Here is an 18980-nt window from a genome sequence, read left to right on the forward strand (position 1 = left end):
TAAACAATGCGGAAGTGACACTCCAACAGTTACACCATAATTTTTTCAATAAGAGTCGTTTTTTATTTCTGATCAAACCAGAAGTTTCACTCTTCGAAAATGCCTCGAAATACAAGCAGTTTAAATGTTTATTATTTTTCTTTTCTTCACGTTGATGTTTGCTCCATGGTTGGTTGGTTGCTTCAGGGAAGGGGACAAAACAGCGAGTTCATCGGTCCCATCGGGTTAGGGAAGGATGGGGAAGAAAATCGGCCGTGCCCTTTCAAAGGAACCATCCCGGCTTTTGCCTGAAGCGATTTAGGGAAATTACGGAAGACCTAAACCAGGATGGCCGGACGCGAGTTTGAACCGTCGTCTTCCCGAATGCGAGTCAAGTGTGCTAACCACTGCGACACCTCGCTCAGTTTTGTTCCCTGGTTGCCTCAAGCGCCGATTTGTCTCTAAATATTGCGTATTTTATTAGTTGTTTACCTCTGCGTATCGTACATTTCTTGAACAAGTGACGTCAGAAAATTACAATGAACATTATTCCTACAGTTAACGTTGTACCATCCAAGAATCTTGAGCAGGTATTCCACATAACATGTGCTGTTGTTTTTAACTTTTCCGCTAAGCAAACAACTAAACAGTCTTTCGTCTACTTCCATTTAAAAAATGGTTCAAATGGCTCTGAGCACTATGGGACTTAACTTCTGAGGTCATCAGTGGCCTAGAACGTAGAACTAATTAAACCTAACTAACCTATGGACATCACACACATCCATGCCCGAGGCAGGATTCGAACCTGCGACCGTAGCGGTCGCTCGGCTCCAGACTGTAGCGCCTAGAACCGCACGGCCACTCCAGCCGGCCCTACTTCCATTTAATTCTCGGTTTCGACCAATCAATGTTCTTCACTTGTACAAGATCTGCAGTCCTCATTTTAGTTTTGTTCGCCGTCTTGCTACACAAACCGATTCTCAAACTCCAACGAGCGTCAACCCATAGATCATATCTACTGACCATGATTCTTTTCACAAAACTAATGAGTCCTCTGTTTTGTATCACAAGTCTCCATTTGCTAATTTCCTTTCCCACGTAATCTGGAGACCTATAAAATGATTCGCATTTCAAACAGTTTCAGACTTTTCGTTTTCATCGTACAAGAGAAAATATTAGCATGCTTAATTTTTGTTGAACACGTCTACATCTGGAAACGAGATTACATGGATTTTGGGTATACCACAAGAATTCTCGTTAGTCGACAAGGAGGCGCTTTGAGCAGCTTCTGCACGTGATGTAATCCTTCGCGCAAGCTACTATCGCTCGGCCAGGTACACAACACTACTACGCTATTTCCATGTAACGTTACATAAACGTCTCAGCTGCCCTGTAGTCTCTGTAATTCCTTGAATATTAATTAATCTCTGTTCTGTCATTTGATCTGGCCTTTCTGACGGTTTCATGTATGACTAAAGATAAATACATCTCTAGACACAGCGCTGCGAGTTTGTGAAGCATTTTTTTTTTTTTTTCTCCAGACATTGTGGTTTCGAATACTTGGGTTCGGGCCTCGCATAATGCACTGTATTCGATTTTAAATGTGCAGTTACTTTTTGTGTGTCTGTCCTTAATAATTGCTGAGTTAACTGACAAGTTAATTTACTAACGGATTTTTTTCTTTCCTCTTCATTTTTTCCTACAGCCTTCGAAAAGGATGCACAGTCAGTTGTTTACCATTTCTTTTTTTCTTAGAATATTAATTGTTTTTCTACCTTCAGGCTACATCCCTCTTGTTTTCTTACCATATTTCTTATGGAGCTTGTTGCCGGTCCTCATTTTACATCATATATTTCCAGTTCTTTCCAAACCGTGGCGTTTGCTTTTTCTTTCCTTGAAGTGGTTAAAGATATATATGTTTAGCCAATTGTCATTCATTCTGTATAAATGCCCGAACATCGATAATATTTCTGTTTCTGTTGTTTTTCCTCTATGTGCTGATAAAATACATAATTTCTTTTAGCATCCAGGTTCATTCTGCTAAACTTGTTTCATAAGTCTAATTCGTCTAATTTATAACTGAGTGTTAAGCATTCACTTTCACAGAGTCATTCTGGTTTATTACTATTTCGTAATATATTGTTTTTCTGCTTCTGGCTGACAGTTTGCATTCTTGATTATTCCATATATTCTGCTTTATGGATCCTTTCACGTATGGAAGGTTTTCTGAACCGTTTTCTTCGATTATTTGGTCTATGCCTAAATATGTGGCCCTGTAGACGTTAACTGTTTGTGTGACAAAAAGTTTTGTTGCATTTTTATGGTAATAAGAAACTTAGTTTTATCGTACACCTTCCCTACTTGCTGTCTTTTTTCATCTTTGCATCTGTGATATTTATAGAAAGTATTTATAACCATTCACATTGCCAAGGCGGTGCAGTTTACAGCTACATTTTATTGCCAATTTTATTCGTGGTATTTGATATTACTTTTATAGTTCATTCTACATTCTCACAACTGAAACTCCCCATCGCACCCCCCCCCCCCCCCCCCGCCCTCAGATTTAGTGGTAAGGTGGCAACAGGGCACAGTGGATAGCCCGTCATAAACTAACACAGATCAAGCATGAAAACGGAAGAAGGTCTAATGGACTATGAAAAAAAAGGAAAATAGAAACACTGATAGCAGCCGGAAGGAAGTCGCTTTCGAATGGGGACCGCAAACGTTTGATGACAAGGCGACAAGTCAACCGCATCCTCCACTGGAAAACACGTCTGCTGTGTGACGGTACGTGCGTCATGTGATAGAAAACTCTTGTCGACGCACCTAGTTTGTACAACTGGTAAATGAGTGAGATATACCTCCTTGCCCGATATACGTGTTCGTATGAATGCGAATGTGATCACTCCCAAAAAAACGATGAAAACATAATAGTTTGTCAAGTAAGCTGCAATAAATGAACGCAACAGTTTCAAAATCACACAGTTTCTCTGTGCTCGGTCAAAACAGATGTTTTTAACGCTTCTTAAGTTGCGTTCCGGTTTGGAAGTCTTGACTTCATCCGTTTATTTGTTCAAATGGTTCAAATGGCTCTGAGCACTATGGGACTTAACATCGGAGGTCATCAGTCCCCTAGAACTTAGAACTACTTAAACCTAACTAAACTAACGACATCACACACATCCATGCCCGAGGCAGGATTCAAACCCGCGACCGTAGCGGTCGCGCGGTTCCAGACTGAAGCGCCTAGAACCGCTCGCTCACTGCGGCCAGCCCCGTTTATTTGTTGTTTTCATTTCTGTGAGACATCTATTTGGTAACTCGCCTGCTCTCACAATTCATTACGTTTAATTGCGACGGTAATGCATTCTTACCAAGTGACCCGTTGTCTACATCCAGTGTATAGTATGACAACTGCTGAGAGAGAGAGAACAAACATTTCAATGACCGAACGGATAGTTCATAATGTCGTGGAAAAAAAAGGCACTATTGAGTTTTGAACACAGATCGCCCACAAGGCAGTCTGTTACCATAACCACTTACCCACGATGCCGTTAGTGATTGTAATTGCTCTTTAATGCACTTCTTGTTGTGAAAACGTTCACTTTTTTTTTACGGTCCATTACACCTTCTCCCTGTTTTCATGCCTGATCTGTATCAGTTTTTGACGGGGTGTCCACTGGACCCCCTTACCACTAAATCTGAGGGGGAGCGATGGGGAGTTTCCCTTGCCAGAACATTCGCTAACACTGTTATAGGACAGTAGGACAGTAGGCATCTTGCCTGTCTCCTGTACGTATGTTTTTTAAGGATTCTGAGATTTCAATCACAGACTTTACGTTTTAAACTGTGTAAGTGTTTCTACAGGGTGTTTCAAAAATGACCGGTATATTTGAAACGGCAATAAAAACTAAACGAGCAGCGATAGAAATACACCGTTTGTTGCAATATGCTTCGGACAACAGTACATTTTCAGGCAGACAAACTTTCGAAATTAAAGTAGTTACAATTTTCAACAACAGATGGCGCTGCGGTCTGGGAAACTCTATAGTACGATATTTTCCACATATCCACCATGCGTAGCAATAAAATGGCGTAGTCTCTGAACGAAATTACCCGAAACCTTTGACAACGTGTCTGGCGGAATGGCTTCACATGCAGATGAGATGTACTGCTTCAGCTGTTCAATTGTTTCTGGATTCTGGCGGTACACCTGGTCTTTCAAGTGTGCCCACAGAAAGAAGTCACAGGGGTTCATGTCTGGCTAATAGGGAGGCCAATCCACGCCGCCTCCTCTATATTTCGGATAGCCCAAAGCAATCACACGATCATCGAAATATTCATTCAGGAAATTAAAGACGTCGGCCGTGCGATGTGGCCGGGCACCATCTTGCATAAACCACGAGGTGTTCGCAGTGTCGTCTAAGGCAGTTTGTACCGCCACAAATTCACGAAGAATGTCCAGATAGCGTGATGCAGTAATCGTTTCGGATCTGAAAAATGGGCCAATGATTCCTTTGGAAGAAATGGCGGCCCAGACCAGTACTTTTTGAGGATGCAGGGACGATGGGACTGCAACATGGGGCTTTTCGGTTCCCCATATGCGCCAGTTCTGTTTATTGACGAAGCCGTCGAGGTAAAAATAAGCTTCGTCAGTAAACCAAATGCTGCCCACATGCATATCGCCGTCATCAATCCTGTGCACTATATCGTTAGCGAATGTCTCTCGTGCAGCAATGGTAGCGGCGCTGAGGGGTTGCCGCGTTTGAATTTTGTATGGATAGAGGTGTAAACTCTGGCGCATGAGACGATACGTGGACGTTGGCGTCATTTGGACCGCAGCTGCAACACGGTGAACGGAAACCCGAGGCCGCTGTTGGATCACCTGTTGCACTAGCTGCGCGTTGCCCTCTGTGGTTGCCGTACGCGGTCGCCCTACCTTTCCAGCACGTTCATCCGTCACGTTCCCAGTCCGTTGAAATTTTTCAAACAGATTCTTTATTGTATCGCTTTTCGGTCCTTTGGTTACATTAAACCTCCGTTGAAAACTTCTTCTTGTTGCAACAACACTGTGTTCTAGGCGGTGGAATTCCAACACCAGAAAAATCCTCTGTTCTAAGGAATAAACCATGTTGTCTACAGCACACTTGCACGTTGTGAACAGCACACGCTTACAGCAGAAAGACGACGTACAGAATGGCGCACCCACAGACTGCGTTGTCTTCTATATCTTTCACATCACTTGCAGCGCCATCTGTTGTTGAAAATTGTAACTACTGTAATTTCGAAAGTTTGTCCGCCTGAAAATGTACTGTTGTCTCAAGCATATTGCAACAAACGGTGTATTTCTATCGCTGCTCGTTTAGTTTTTATTGTCGTTTCAAATATACCGGTCATTTTTGAAACAGCCTGTAGTAACCAACTTATATTTAGCGCAAACTTCTCTCTATGAAGAGAGCAGCTTGTCTTCAGGTAGCCCATAAGAATTCGAGAAGAGTCTTTAGAAATCTGTAGTTGTATTATAGATTTAAATATTTTGTCTGAGCAGGACCTACGTTTTCGGAACCCTTCATTGATTTTCTGTAGATCAACTGTCTGTAGTTTCTTCAGCTCCATTCATCATAGTTTTTGAAAAATATTTTAAAGACAATATGCAGAAGAAGTGTTTATCTGTTTCATTAATCTCTCGACTGCTTACTGCCGTGTTCCGCGGAGTTTTCAGGTTCAATTTTTATTCATCTGGTTTAATTTCCGAAGACAGGTATGAAGTTATTACCCTGCAAGCGGAGGTCGCTGCGTCACACAACAAAGTTATAGGCCGACAATCAGAGCATTTTATTTGAAGTGTATTTGTTTGTATAGTTTCACACGCAATTGATTCTGTGGCACTGTTAACAAGTGGGAGCTTTGTATATAGTGAGTAATGATGTGCTTGCATCGAAGCAGTCACGAATGTAAATCTTCTCAATGTTGAGAATTATAGCGCACTTCACACACTGTCGTGGAGCTATTCTCCTTTTCCGAGGCTCATATAAAAATTCTGTATCATAGAGCGCTTTTCACCAAACTTTTGTGGCCTCCTCGAGATACGAAAATTCAATATATACCATTATCACCTTGGAAAGTTTCAATTTTTAATGTGTTTCCAACAGAGCTGAGTGAGTTAAGAAATTATTGCAAATATTTATTTCAAACAGGAGGCGTTAATGCGTCTTAACAAGAACTACATCACAAAATGCAGCCGACCGTACGATGTACACCAAAATGTTGTTTTGACTAGGTCGGGTGCTTCATCGACACACCAAACCCCATCTTAACGCAATGAATGTGACGTGCATATTCAAGAACTTGAATAAAGCAATGAAGTTTATTAACTGCTGTCTGAGCCTGGTTTATGTCTCTTGGAGTTAGTAATGCCTTCACAGGCAACGCCGTCTGTAATGGCTGACAACACACAAAGCCGGCTGTTATTGTGTCCACTGCCTAATAGGAAGCGAGGAAAAACAAACAGTTGGCATGTATGTTTGTGTCTACACACGAGAGAATACCGACAACCAAAGAGGCGGGAATTCTTATGTCTGTCCGCATTCTCACACATTCCCTACGTGTGTCAGCACTGTTCGCGGCATATGCCATTAGTTCCGTGATTAAAGAATATACCCGCTCGTACAAGGTTCTTAAAAAAACTGCAAGCTATAAATGAGACTTAATTTGCATCTGAATTAAGGTAAGTGACCGTCGGATTATTTCAAGCACAGGGGTATTCTAAATTCGTGAGAGATTAAAACTGTGTGTCGGACCAGAACTTTAAGACGGAACCTTGTCGCTAGTCGTGCGTCGGTAACTCACATGGTAAGAGCATCAGATATGAAGTCCAGATCCTAAAGCATGGTCACCAACGACGTACAACACTTACAAGGGAACCTACCCCCCATCGCACCCCTCCCCCCCCCCTTCCTCCAAATTTGGTGGTAAGATGACCCAGTGATAGGCGCGTCAAAAACTGAATACGGATCAAGCATGAAAGCCGGCCGGGGTGGCCGAGCGGTTCTAGGCGCTAGAGTCTGGAACCGCGCGACCACTACGATCACAGGTTCGATTCCTGCCTCGGGCTTGGGTGTGTGTGATGTCCTTAGGTTAGTTAGGTTTAAGTAGTTCTAAGTTCTAGGGGACTGATGACCTCAGACGTTAAGTCCCATAGTGCTCAGAGCCATTTTTGAACCATGAAAACAGGAAAAGCTGTATTGAACTGCGAAAATGAAGCAAAATAGACACAATAAACGGTCCGTTCATCATATACAACAACCAATGCATTTGAACAGTAACGCCGTCGTGGTTGTGTATGCACGGTGTTGGATTGGGAAGGAGGAGGTCTGGGTTCACATCTCCCTTGTACCTCATGTATTTTTTTTTCCACAAAACTATGAACTATCCAACCGGTCATTGACGTGTCTGTTCGCTGTATTCAAAGTTGTGTCTGTGCCGTGGTGTAATGTCCGCCTGCAACAGCGAGGTGTAGGGAAGGGACCTCCAGACGTACGCACCTCCTGCTTGTTCTACACAAGTATCACATCGTTTTGGAAATATTGAATCTTGAATTCATTTGTTGTAAAATAGTTCGCACCTGTTTATTTCTTGTTTTCACTTGTGTAAGAGGTCTATGCGGCAGCCCGCCTGTTCTCACTTTTCATCACATTTACTTGCGACGGTAATATATTCTTACCCCATGACATATTCTACATGCTATGTCTAGTACGACAATTGCCAAGACTACAGAAGGAGAAGAGACACGTCAACGGCCGGAAGGACAGTTAATAAGTTTGGGAAAAAAGAGGCACGAAGGAAGTTTGAACAGGGATCTCCCGGTCCGCAGATCGACACCGTGACCATACAAACACGAAGCGGCGGCTCTAGCAACATGCTCGACGTTGCATCTCTTGTGCTTGGACCGCTCGCTGTTTCTATTTTGCTTCTTTTTCAAAATTCAGTACACTTTCTTCTTGTTTTCATGCTTGATCTGTGTTCACATTGCGATGGGCTATCCACTGGGCCATTTAATCACTAAATCTGATGGGGGTGCCATGCGGAGTTTCCCTAGTTACCACTGAAAGCTCATTTGTAATGAACATCATCGGCCGGTGTAGCCGAGCGGTTCTAGGTGCTTCAGTCTGGAACGGCGCGATCGCTACGGTCGCAGGTTCGAATCCTGCCTCGGCCATGGATGTGTATGATGTCCTTAGGTTAGTTAGGTTCAAGCAGTTCTAAGTTCTAGAGGACTGGTGACCTCAGATGTTAAGTCCCATAGTGCTCATAGCCATTTTTTATAATCAACATCAACGTAAAAACACAACTACCTCCATGAACAGAGAGTGTTGCTATTTATACGGACATCCTATAGTCCAAAATGTGCATTACAACCATAATAAATTTCGAGAACCTTCTAGAAATGATAAATACTACGTAACAAATATTTGGTGGTCACTGGCTTTGAAACGGTGACGCGCAGCCAGCGACGCTCACCACTACCACTCCACTTGGAGTACGGTAAAGCCCGAGGAAATACGCTTACTTAGCCTTCCATAGGCAGACCTACTGAATCTGTGTAGACACTGCGAATCTGGATTTAGTAAAACTGGAGTGAAGTATTAAATAACTCACATTTTTGTATTTGCTTCTTCACAATTACATCATAAATCGCAAAAAAGATTATTTTATCTGTTTACAGCGGCAGCGGACAGTTTTCCAGTCTGCTCGATAACATGGCAGAGATTAGACCTTAACGTCCAGTCAACAGCGCGGTCATTACAGGCGGTCCGCCCCCGGTAGCTGAGTGGTCAGCGCGACAAAATGTCAATTGTAAGAGCCTGGGTTCGATTCCCGGATGGGTCGGAGATTTCCTCCGCTCAGGGACTGGGTGTTGTGTTGTCCTAATCACCATCATTTCATCTTCATCGACGCGCAAGTCGCCGAAGTGGCGTCAAATCGAAAGACTTGCACCCTGCTAATCGTCTACCCCACGGAAGGCCCTAGTCACACGACATTTTAAAATATAGGCGGGACATCAGCTAGGATTACAATAGGATGATGAAGAAATCGGCGGTGCCCTTTTCAAAGGAACCCGCCCGGCATTTACCTGGAACGATTTGTGGAAATTACAGAAAACCTAAATCTGGATTGTATTGCTGGAATTTGAACCGTCATTCTCACGAATGCGAGTCCAGTGTGGTAACCACTGCGCCACCTCGCTGGGTGTGAAACTGACGTTCCTGTTTTTCACATTACACTCATATGTCTTCTTTGACCTCTTTTGATGACAAATGAACCTGCAGCGGCAGTAGAAATGTGAATGGTCAAGTGAGCTTCTAATCTGCACCAAATTACATCAGTTTACGTCGGAGCCGGGAGAAGTGTAATGAGACGAGGACTGCGAAGTCTCTGGCTCGAGTCACGGCTCAAGAGACATTTTTAAGCTAAGAGGAAGTTTCTAAACTGCCATATTGCGCTGCAGAGTGAAAGATTCTTAAAGGGAATTTCTCGGAGTGTAATTTTCTCGGTCCGTCATTACTGAATAAACATTTTCTCGGTTTTGTCTCCGCGTCAGTTTTTCTGTGCGAATATGATCAAAATTTGGAAGACTTTCTCTGTCCCCATCGCCGACCAATGTGGCCGAGCGGTTCTAGGCACTACAGTCTGGAACTGCGCGACCGCTACGGTCGCAGGTTCGAATCCTGCCTCGGGCATGGACGTGTGTGATGTCCGTAGGTTAGTTAGGTTTAAGTAGTTCTAAGTTCTAGGGGACTGATGGCCTCAGCAGTTAAGTCCCATAGTACTCAGAGCCATTTTTTTCTGTCGCCATCGTGAGGTCGTACTAATAGGCCATGTGGTAATTTCGAATGTAGTTGGCCTATTTATATAACGGAGACGTCACCATGTAACAGAACTTCCATATGCTGCCAGAGATTGCATGTCTGTGATCGGTGATCATTTGTGGCGGTGCTAAGAGGACCGTGCCTATTCGTTTACGTCCAGATTTGTATTACATGCAGGGCTTGGCCAGAAATGAGAAAGACAGAAGTGGGAGCTACAGATAGCAAAGGGCTGAGAAAAAATAGCATTTGTGGCGGTGCTAAGAGGACCGTGCCTATTCGTTTACGTCCAGATTTGTATTACATGCAAGTCTTGGCCAGAAATGAGAAAGAGAGAAGTGGGAGCTACAGATAGCAAAGGGCTGAGAAAAAATAGCATTCTTGTCGCGGGCGGACGAGTCATGAGCCATTTACGTCAGCATAGTTTCCAGCCAGCGGTTGGCGCAGCGGAAAGAGTACAGAATAGTAGTCCGAGTGTCGTGGAGCCGAGTCACTATAGGGAAACATTTTTATTTTCAGTTTCCACATTACTAACATTGCAAATATATCGAAATAATGGCCAATATCTTCTGTTTATTAGTACTTTCATAAAAGGCATGAAAAGGAAAGTCAGACACTGCAAACACTTTTCTCTGTTTCGAAATACTCTGAAGAATGTCTTGAACACTTCATTTAGAGATGGTGCTCCATTGCAGTTTGTGACACAACGCTGACACAGCCGACTGGTAGAATGCACGTCTGTTGTTCACACTTATTAGTTCAAACTGCTACTGTAGTCAGTGCACTGATGTCGCTTGTACGCCGAGAATAAAATCATTCTCAGAATTTTTCGGGCGGGCGGTGTATCACAATATGCTGAAATTCTTCGGTATAGAATTCAGATTGTTACTTTTAAGAATATTTAAAGGTAAACTGTGGGGCCCGCATCTCGTGGTCGTGCGGTAGCGTTCTCGCTTCCCACGCCCGGGTTCCCGGGTCCGATTCCCGGTGGGGTCAGGGATTTTCTCTGCCTCGTGATGGCTGGGTGTTGTGTGCTGTCCTTAGGTTAGTTAGGTTTAAGTAGTTCTAAGTTCTAGGGGACTGATGACCATAGATGTTAAGTGCCATAGTGCTCAGAGCCATTTGAACCATTTTTTTGGTAAACTGTGGGCCTTTTTGTTGGAACATATAGTGTTGTGTGTGTATGATCCTCAGGATGTACCGCATCCGTAAATAGACATGTAACAATCAAACTGCTGCCACCAAGCGAACAGTATCGCTGTTTACACGCGACGGGAAGGTTTGACGTGCAGTTGTGAATGGTAGGACGATGTTGGACGTTGACTACGGTATACTTTGTAGTAATTAAAATTTGATCTGAATGTCTTCTCAGGGTAAAACAAGGCAACTCATCGGTGCTTGAGAATAGCCAGTGCATCATTGTACATGTGTGTTGGTGAACGCAAGGGGTAACAGTTATTGAACTATATGAAATAAAATCGACATAACTTCTGAACCGTTTGATTTAGGACGTTCAAACTACATTGTTGGCAGCGGAGCATGATGAGAATTAGTATGCGCATTGTTGTTTGGTTTAGCGACGAAGCTCACTTTCATTTGGATGGGTTCGCCAATGAGTAAAATTAGCGCATTTGGGGGACTGAGAGCCCGCATTTCGCTATCGAGAAGCCTCTTCACCCTCAACGGGTGACTGTGTGATGTGCAATATATAATCGGTGCGATATTCCTTGATGGCACGGTGACTACCGAACGGTACGTGGAGATTTTGAAAGACGATTTCATCCCCATTATCCAAAGTGCGACCGATTTAGACAAGATATGGTTCATGCAAGACGGATCTCGACCCCATCGAAGCAGGAGAGTGTTTGATGTCCTCGAGGAGCACTCTGGGGACCGCATTCTGACTCTGGTGTATCCAGGGGCCACTAGCATGGACCTCGATTGGCCACCTTATTCTCCGGGTCTGAACACATGTGATTCCTTTTCGTCGAGCTGTATCAAAGACAAGGTATAAAATGGAAATGTCGTGTGGCTAGGGCCTCCCGTCGGGTAGACCGTTCGCCTGGTGCAGGTCTTTCGATTTGACGCCACTTCGGCGACCTGCGCGTCGATGGGGATGAAATGATGATGATTAGGACAACACCCAGTCCCTAAGCGGAGAAAATCTCCGACCCAGCCAGGAATCGAACCCGGGCCCTTAGGATTGACAGTCTGTCACGCTGACCACTCAGCTACCGGGGCGGACAAGGTGTTCAGCAATGACCCAAAACGATTGCTAAGCTGAAAACAGCCGTTCAGGGGGTCATCGACAGTGGGTCACGCAGAATTTCGCTATTCGTCTGCGCAACATTATCGCCAATGATGGCAGGCATACCAAACATGTCGTAACCTAAATTCGAATATCTATAGTTACGTTTACACGTTGAATAAAGTGTGTGCACCTCGTAGTTTGTAACTAATTTACGTTTCATTTCGTATAGTTCAATAATTGTCGCCCTGTAGATACCAAGTTAGTCTTCACGTGTCAATTTAAAATGTTTAATTAACTGCAGCCAGAAAATTCTTAATTTGAAGTCAACCATCGGTCAGAGGCTGCTGGGTTCCACTAAAATTGTGATGTCTTTCATAGACGTCAAAAAGGCTGCGGACCCTGTGGACAGAGAGACTGTGGCTGGGTTCAGACCAAAATTGACGATCAGAACCACACATTAAAAGCAACAACCTCCAAGGTGAAGTTCGTGGGGGAACTATCACGGCTTTTGAAATCAAGACAGGGGTGAGAAATTGTGACCAACTACCACCGTTACTACTCAACTGTGTTCTAGAAAAAAATGTGAGAATTTGCAAATCAGAATAAAAATAAAATATTAAGCCCTATCTGCTTAGGGAAAAAATCGGAAGGAATTAAAAACATCCTGGCCTTTGTGGATGACTTTGCGATACTCTTGGAAAGCACAGAGGAAGCGACCATCCAGATCAACCTCCTAGGAACTATCACCATGGGACTGAGGATCTTGATAAAAAAGACCAAATTCAAGATGCATGACAAATATCAACCAAAATCCTTGAAACAGAGATAGGCCAGATTACAAGAGTAAAGAAATTCAAGCACGTCGATGGGACCATACAATAAAATGAACTAGAAAAAGCTGCGGTAGGCTATTGGATCTCAAAAATGGAGAGAGCAAATAGACTGACTAAACACGTTTACAACAAAAAGTGCACCTCGTGGATTGCCAAACTCAGACACTGTAATTTTGTGACCAAAATAGAATTCCTGAATGCCAGTGAATGCCTCTCGATGAACCACAAGCTACAGAAAATTGAGATCCTGAAGAATCCTGTGGAAAAGTTTGGGTAAAACCCAAACTGAGGCAAGCTGGAACAACAAAGAAATCTACCAGAATGTGGTGAGGATGTCAGAGACCAAGAGAAAAAGAAACTGGTATCCTTGGAAAGCTGTACCGGTGGACAAAAATAGACTGTCCAAACAAGTATTTGATTACCAGCGGAACACGGAACTCGAAAAGGCCTCGAGGGGTCGAACACCCAGGTAGCTCTTATGCTAGAACAGGTCATGTTTAGAAACAGAGTACAAAGTCTGAGAGAGAGAGAAACAAAAGTAACAGCATAGCGTCGGCATGAAACAGCATTGTAAACCGAATAAATTCTGTACAAAGATCAAACTGAAGTTTTAGCATATTTCTAAGTGGTCTGTTCGTGAATAATACTACTAATAACGATAGATTCAGTAATCAATATATGGAATATAAGAAATTGCAGTCTTATTAACACTGTGTTAACCGCTTTCCTCGTTACGTTTATGTAGAATGTAAGTCGTGACATCTAACAGAAATGTATGCATTGACACAGAAACAAATCGACCAGCTTCATTCACCCTTTGGACTCTGGCGCTTCCTAACACGATAGTTCCTTTTTGCATTTATGTCTCGTGGACCACTTTTTCTGTGGCGATTCCATTAATTCCTTCATATTCTATTATATGAAATTTTAAATTTATAGAATCCTATGTGTATGGTTCTGACTCGAATAAATGAATAAATCTTCGTAGTATATTCAAGGCTTGGCTAAGAATGTACCGCCTTTGTATTGTAGTAATACCACATTTATCAGGCAGATTGCACTGTGCCGGAATTGTCGCCTACGAGTGTCCATGTATCTGGCCCTGATAAGAAAGGGATCATCCCGACTCAGCACAAGAGGAAACGGAGAAAAAAATTAAATATAGATGCAAAAAATTGCTAATAATTCGTGGAGAGGCGCAATAGATCTCAATCTAACCTCTCAGAAGTTAACAGGTTCTTGAAAACACTATATGAGCAATTCAGAACGCAATTAGCACTCTCATACCTGATCGAATGGGTAAATAAGATTTCCAACACTATGATATTATAACGATCTCACGGATCTTTTTGCGTTAAGCTCATAAATAATTTTAGAGCTCATCAACACACCACAAACGTAAGTACCGTACAAATTACTATTAAAGAAAATTATGCGGGACAGTCGTACTGTATCACGTAATATTGACGCAACTTAACTCGTTTCTCAGATAATAACGATGTTGTACTTGATACTAAATTATTTAGTTAATTATTAATATTTCTTAATTAGAACACTTGCGCATCCGAAAATGTATAAAAACTTCTGCAGTTAATTATTTTTATAAAGCAGTTGTCGTCTCAGGCCAGAGGTGTTTGGTTACTGAAAAATGTAAATCTCGTGTGACTAGGGCCTCCTGTCGGGTAGTGCGTTCGCCGGGTGCAAGTCTTTCGATTTGACGCCACTTCTGCGACTTGCGCGTCGATGGGGATTAGATGATGATGATTATAACAGCGTAACATCCAGTCCCTGAGCGGAGGGAATCTCCGACCCAGCCGGGAATCGAACCCGGACCCTTGGGATTGACATTCTGTCACGCTGACCACTCAGCTACCGAGGGCGGAAGTTGGTTACTATGGAAAGAAACAACAGTTATTTACATCCTCCGATTAGCGATACCTCTGCTAATATAGTCTTTTGTACTAAATCAGAATTATTTCGCAAGTAAATCTTTGCGTATTGGTTTATATTTGTCAATATTTGTTAACTGTAACTCGAATGTTACCTTTCAAGGCATTACGTAAATAGTAAATTTGGCGTCGTTACGCTTTGATAAAATACTTCTCTGCTTTCTTTTTAAAGGCTCGTCATACATTTATTTATGTTATATCGCTGACTAGAGCGTGCTTGCTCTACTTGTTATACGCCAGATCACTAAACCTTCAACCGTCTTTTTTTTTCAGGGTTCAAAATTGGATTTCACTTTATTTAGGGTAGTGGGTAAAATGATAATACAGGGATTTGCTTTTAATTTTAAAGAGAGTTTATTTAAAATGAATCAGCTCCTTACATCAGGAGACGTTGATGTGAGCGAATGACCACAAATGTAATGCTTACTCTGCACGAGAAAAAAAAGAAAAAAAAACACAACTGGAAACCTACTGCCACCGCCACTTTCAAACTCAACTTAAAATCAGGTTTTCAAAACTCAATCACTTCAGGTGTTGCCTTCTTCCGTAGCCACTACAATTCTAATTGAATTTCACTCGTCACTTACTACTAGAATAGTGGTAGCAGTTGGATTTTCCGTTTTCAAGTAGTTCAACTAGGGCAAGGGATCCTCGATAATTGCGTCACTAGCAATGAGCACGAGCTAAATAGGCTGGTAATCACAATTAACTTTCGGTCCGTTTGTTCCTGTACTTGATCCTACAATCAAGAAAAACTCGAGAACGACGCTCGATTATTAAATACGACAAGTTACTACCTCGTAGTAACACTATCCTCCACAAATCTATACAGACAGCTAACACTCAACTACCTTAGAGTGTGCTTATTCCAAAAAATTCCAACAATACGCAACACCCAAATCCTTTGGCGTGTGCAACAATCACAGGTAACAAAACGATACCTCGTCAGATACTATGGCTGACATTAAAAGTTTCATTTACGGTCGTATCTATGATACACAGATACCAGTCTTCAAACTAACACAGCGTACCAACAGCGCTACACTAAGCCCGTCGCTCAAAGATCGCTTGACCACAAGTCAAGTACAAAACAAAATTACGAGAAGCTACATTCCATTAAAATTCATCAAACAGTTCCACTGACCGCGCCCTGGCATCTTTACTACATCATCTAATCTTGCATTTAAAAATCTAAATCCACCCCTTACAAGCTTCCGAAATCTTTCCAGCAAAATTCACGGAAAATCTCCAACTGTCTTGATAGTCGATACCAAATTCTCATAGCAAAGTATCGATAATGGCACACGTAAACGTGTCTCGACCCACACGCAGTAACACGACAGTCGCCTTACCGACTCAAACTCACGAACTCTTCGGCCCCTTCTTTCCGCAAAATCACAGCTGGTCCATAAATCTAGACAAACGTAGGGAACTACCATCATTCTTTAACAATCAATATATAATTTCCTGTGGCTGCCGTTCCGTTGTATAGCGGCCAGCTCGTCCAGGATGATCTCTGGGGGCCCGCCGCGGTGGACGTGCGGTTCTAGGCGCTCCAGTCCGGAGCCGCGCTGTTGCTACGGTCGCAAGTTCGAATCCTGCCTCGGGCATGGGTGTATGTGATGTCCTTAGGTTAGTTAGGTTTAAGTAGTTCTAAGTTCTAGAGGACTGATGACCACAGCAGTTGAGTCCCATAGTGCTCAGAGCCATTTGAACCATTTTTTTGATCTCTGGGGCGCGTTGCTGCTGTCAGCCACAGCCGCGTAGATGGTCTTCGCCGCTTCTGGGTGAACACTTGTACAGTTGGTTACAATACTGACTTTTCTAGAACATATACACACACATTGATTTCGTTACAACAAATAAAGCATTTTTACGCGCTTTATCTACTTTACAATTGTTTGCTGCTGTCATAACTTTAACGATCGCGTTATTTACGTAATGCCACAATTTAAGTTGTTTAAAAAGTATTGTGTTCCCGTTGTTGCAAAATGTACACTGCCATAGTCTCCCTTATTATTATTATTATTATTATTATTATTATTATCATTTTCGATTATTCCCATTTAAAGAGAGCGTTTGAAATCCTTTATGATGATTGTTTATGTTTTTTTCTGAGCCCAAATTTTCTTCATGTGTTCACTGTGTTGTTTCTTTCGCTCCGCTGTCCATTTGCATCGTGGTCTCTTCTGTGTTGTGGTGTCAAATTTATGTTTTTTGATGATGTTCCTAAATTCAGTTCTATTTTCTGCATCGTTTACTGTTGTGTGTGCCTGTCTGAGGCCCTCTTCAACTTCTTTTATCCATTTTAATTTTCCCCTGCCTGAGTTGATTACTTTAAGAATTCGCTTTGAAATTCTGTTTTCATTCATCCTGTGGATACGTCCGTAGAACTGCATTCTTCTTTTCCTTATTGTATCCGTAGTCTTGTCTGTGTATTTATATACTTCTGATGTTGGTCTCCTCTTCCAGATTCCTTGCTCTTGTATCGGGCCAAAAATTTTCCTGAGAATTTTCCTTTCTTGTTTTTCTATTTCTTTGATTTTAGTTTGCCCACCTATTTGTGTTGTTTCAGATGCATACAGTGCCTCCAGAAGTACGACAGTGTTGTAGTGCCTCAATTTTGCGTTAATGGATATGGACTTTCTGTTGTAATAGTTCCACTTGAGTTTATATGCTTTCTGTAGTTTTTTTATTCTTTCCTCGTTGGCCTTTTTGTTGATCCCTGATGGCTGGATGATTTCTCCCAGGTACTTAAAATGTGGTACGATTTTCCCATGGGTTGTCACAATAGGCAATTTGTCTTGTTCTTTTTCCCATGTCTTGATAGTTTTTTCAAGAATGATATTAAAGAGTCTCCCTTATTATTATTTTTATTATTATTATTATTATTAATTCGTAGCGTAATTTATTAAATTTTGGGGATACAATGAGTAATCTACGTATCAGCATTTGTCAAACTTTCTAATTCATTGTACTTCAGTAAAGTTAAAGAAATTAATAAATAAAAAGTCGTTAAAGCACTTCTCGACTAACGGCAAAGGACCAAAGTTCGAGTATCGGTCCGGCATACAGGCCACGAAGCGACACCAATAATTTGTTTCAGTTTTGTTCTTTTTCTGTTTCTATTTTCTTACCTGTCTTGGTAACATATTTGTGTCTGAATCTCAAGCGTTTCCTTATTTTATTACTTGATGTCTTGTTTGCAGGTGTTTTGCCCAACTGTACTCATTCCGTGTACGCTATCTTCAAGAGAAGGTAAATAAATAAGTTGATTTGCTGATCTTCAGCATTCCATTAATTCTTTACACATTTCGACAACCATTCGCCAAAATGCCTTCTACCTAACAGTAACTTACGAATACTCTCTGAACCAGGGCCGGCCATGGCATGCCATACGGCTTGCGAGCCATGTTTGTGGACTGTGTGTGGGCCGAGACTTGGCCCGTGTCGGCTTTGTTCCGTCCTTCCCTGAAGTACTCGGTATAGCGCGATATTTCACTTAGCATCGCGGTGAGGCATTTTGCGGTCGGTACAGCTCTCTTCATTTCGGCAAAATCGTGACGTCACCACCGTTTACTCTTCGCTATTGGTTCCTGGTATGATATTCACTGGTCCAGAGGCGGTTTGCACAAAATGAGGGAATCTAGCTATTTATCGGCGCATGCCTTTAAAACTACATGTGAATGACAGAAGAGAGGGATAAGAATTCTCATCATCTATTACGAAGTCGCTTAATCGATGGGTAATGCAAATTTTCTGTGAAACGACATTGCAATACCATGCAGGCAAAATTTAAGGATTTAGTTGACTCTGAAAAAGCAAACCATTACAGCGATCGCTAGACGGGATTCATCGTTCTGAACATCAGGAGTCACGTTGAGCTAAATGTACAGGCAAGGAGCACGTGGAGAAATTGGTGGTACGAATAATAAAATTTCTGGTGTCGCGTGGATTACTCCACTGCGGCAACAGTGGAACTGAACGAAGAGTATGGAGACTCTGTATGTGTAACACTGCAAACTACGTTGGCTAAGTCAAGAGGCGTGCCTGGAGCAGTTTTTCGAATTAAAAACCGTTGTTGTTGAATTTTTGAAGGAAA

The 18980-nt window shown here is 42.3% G+C and overlaps 1 protein-coding gene across 1 annotated transcript in view; it reads left to right on the top strand.

The window, feature by feature from the left end:
- Positions 1-18980, top strand: part of LOC124613204 (H(+)/Cl(-) exchange transporter 4) — a 416779-nt gene that overhangs the window by 255390 nt on the left and 142409 nt on the right. Inside the window, exon 3 of the mRNA XM_047141870.1 lies at positions 18088-18136. The gene's annotated coding sequence lies outside the window, so the exon portion shown is untranslated. The remainder of the gene's footprint in view (positions 1-18087; positions 18137-18980) is intronic.

The sequence above is a fragment of the Schistocerca americana genome, chromosome 4 (genome assembly GCF_021461395.2).
Source record: "Schistocerca americana isolate TAMUIC-IGC-003095 chromosome 4, iqSchAmer2.1, whole genome shotgun sequence".
In the NCBI taxonomy this organism is placed as follows: domain Eukaryota; kingdom Metazoa; phylum Arthropoda; class Insecta; order Orthoptera; family Acrididae; genus Schistocerca; species Schistocerca americana.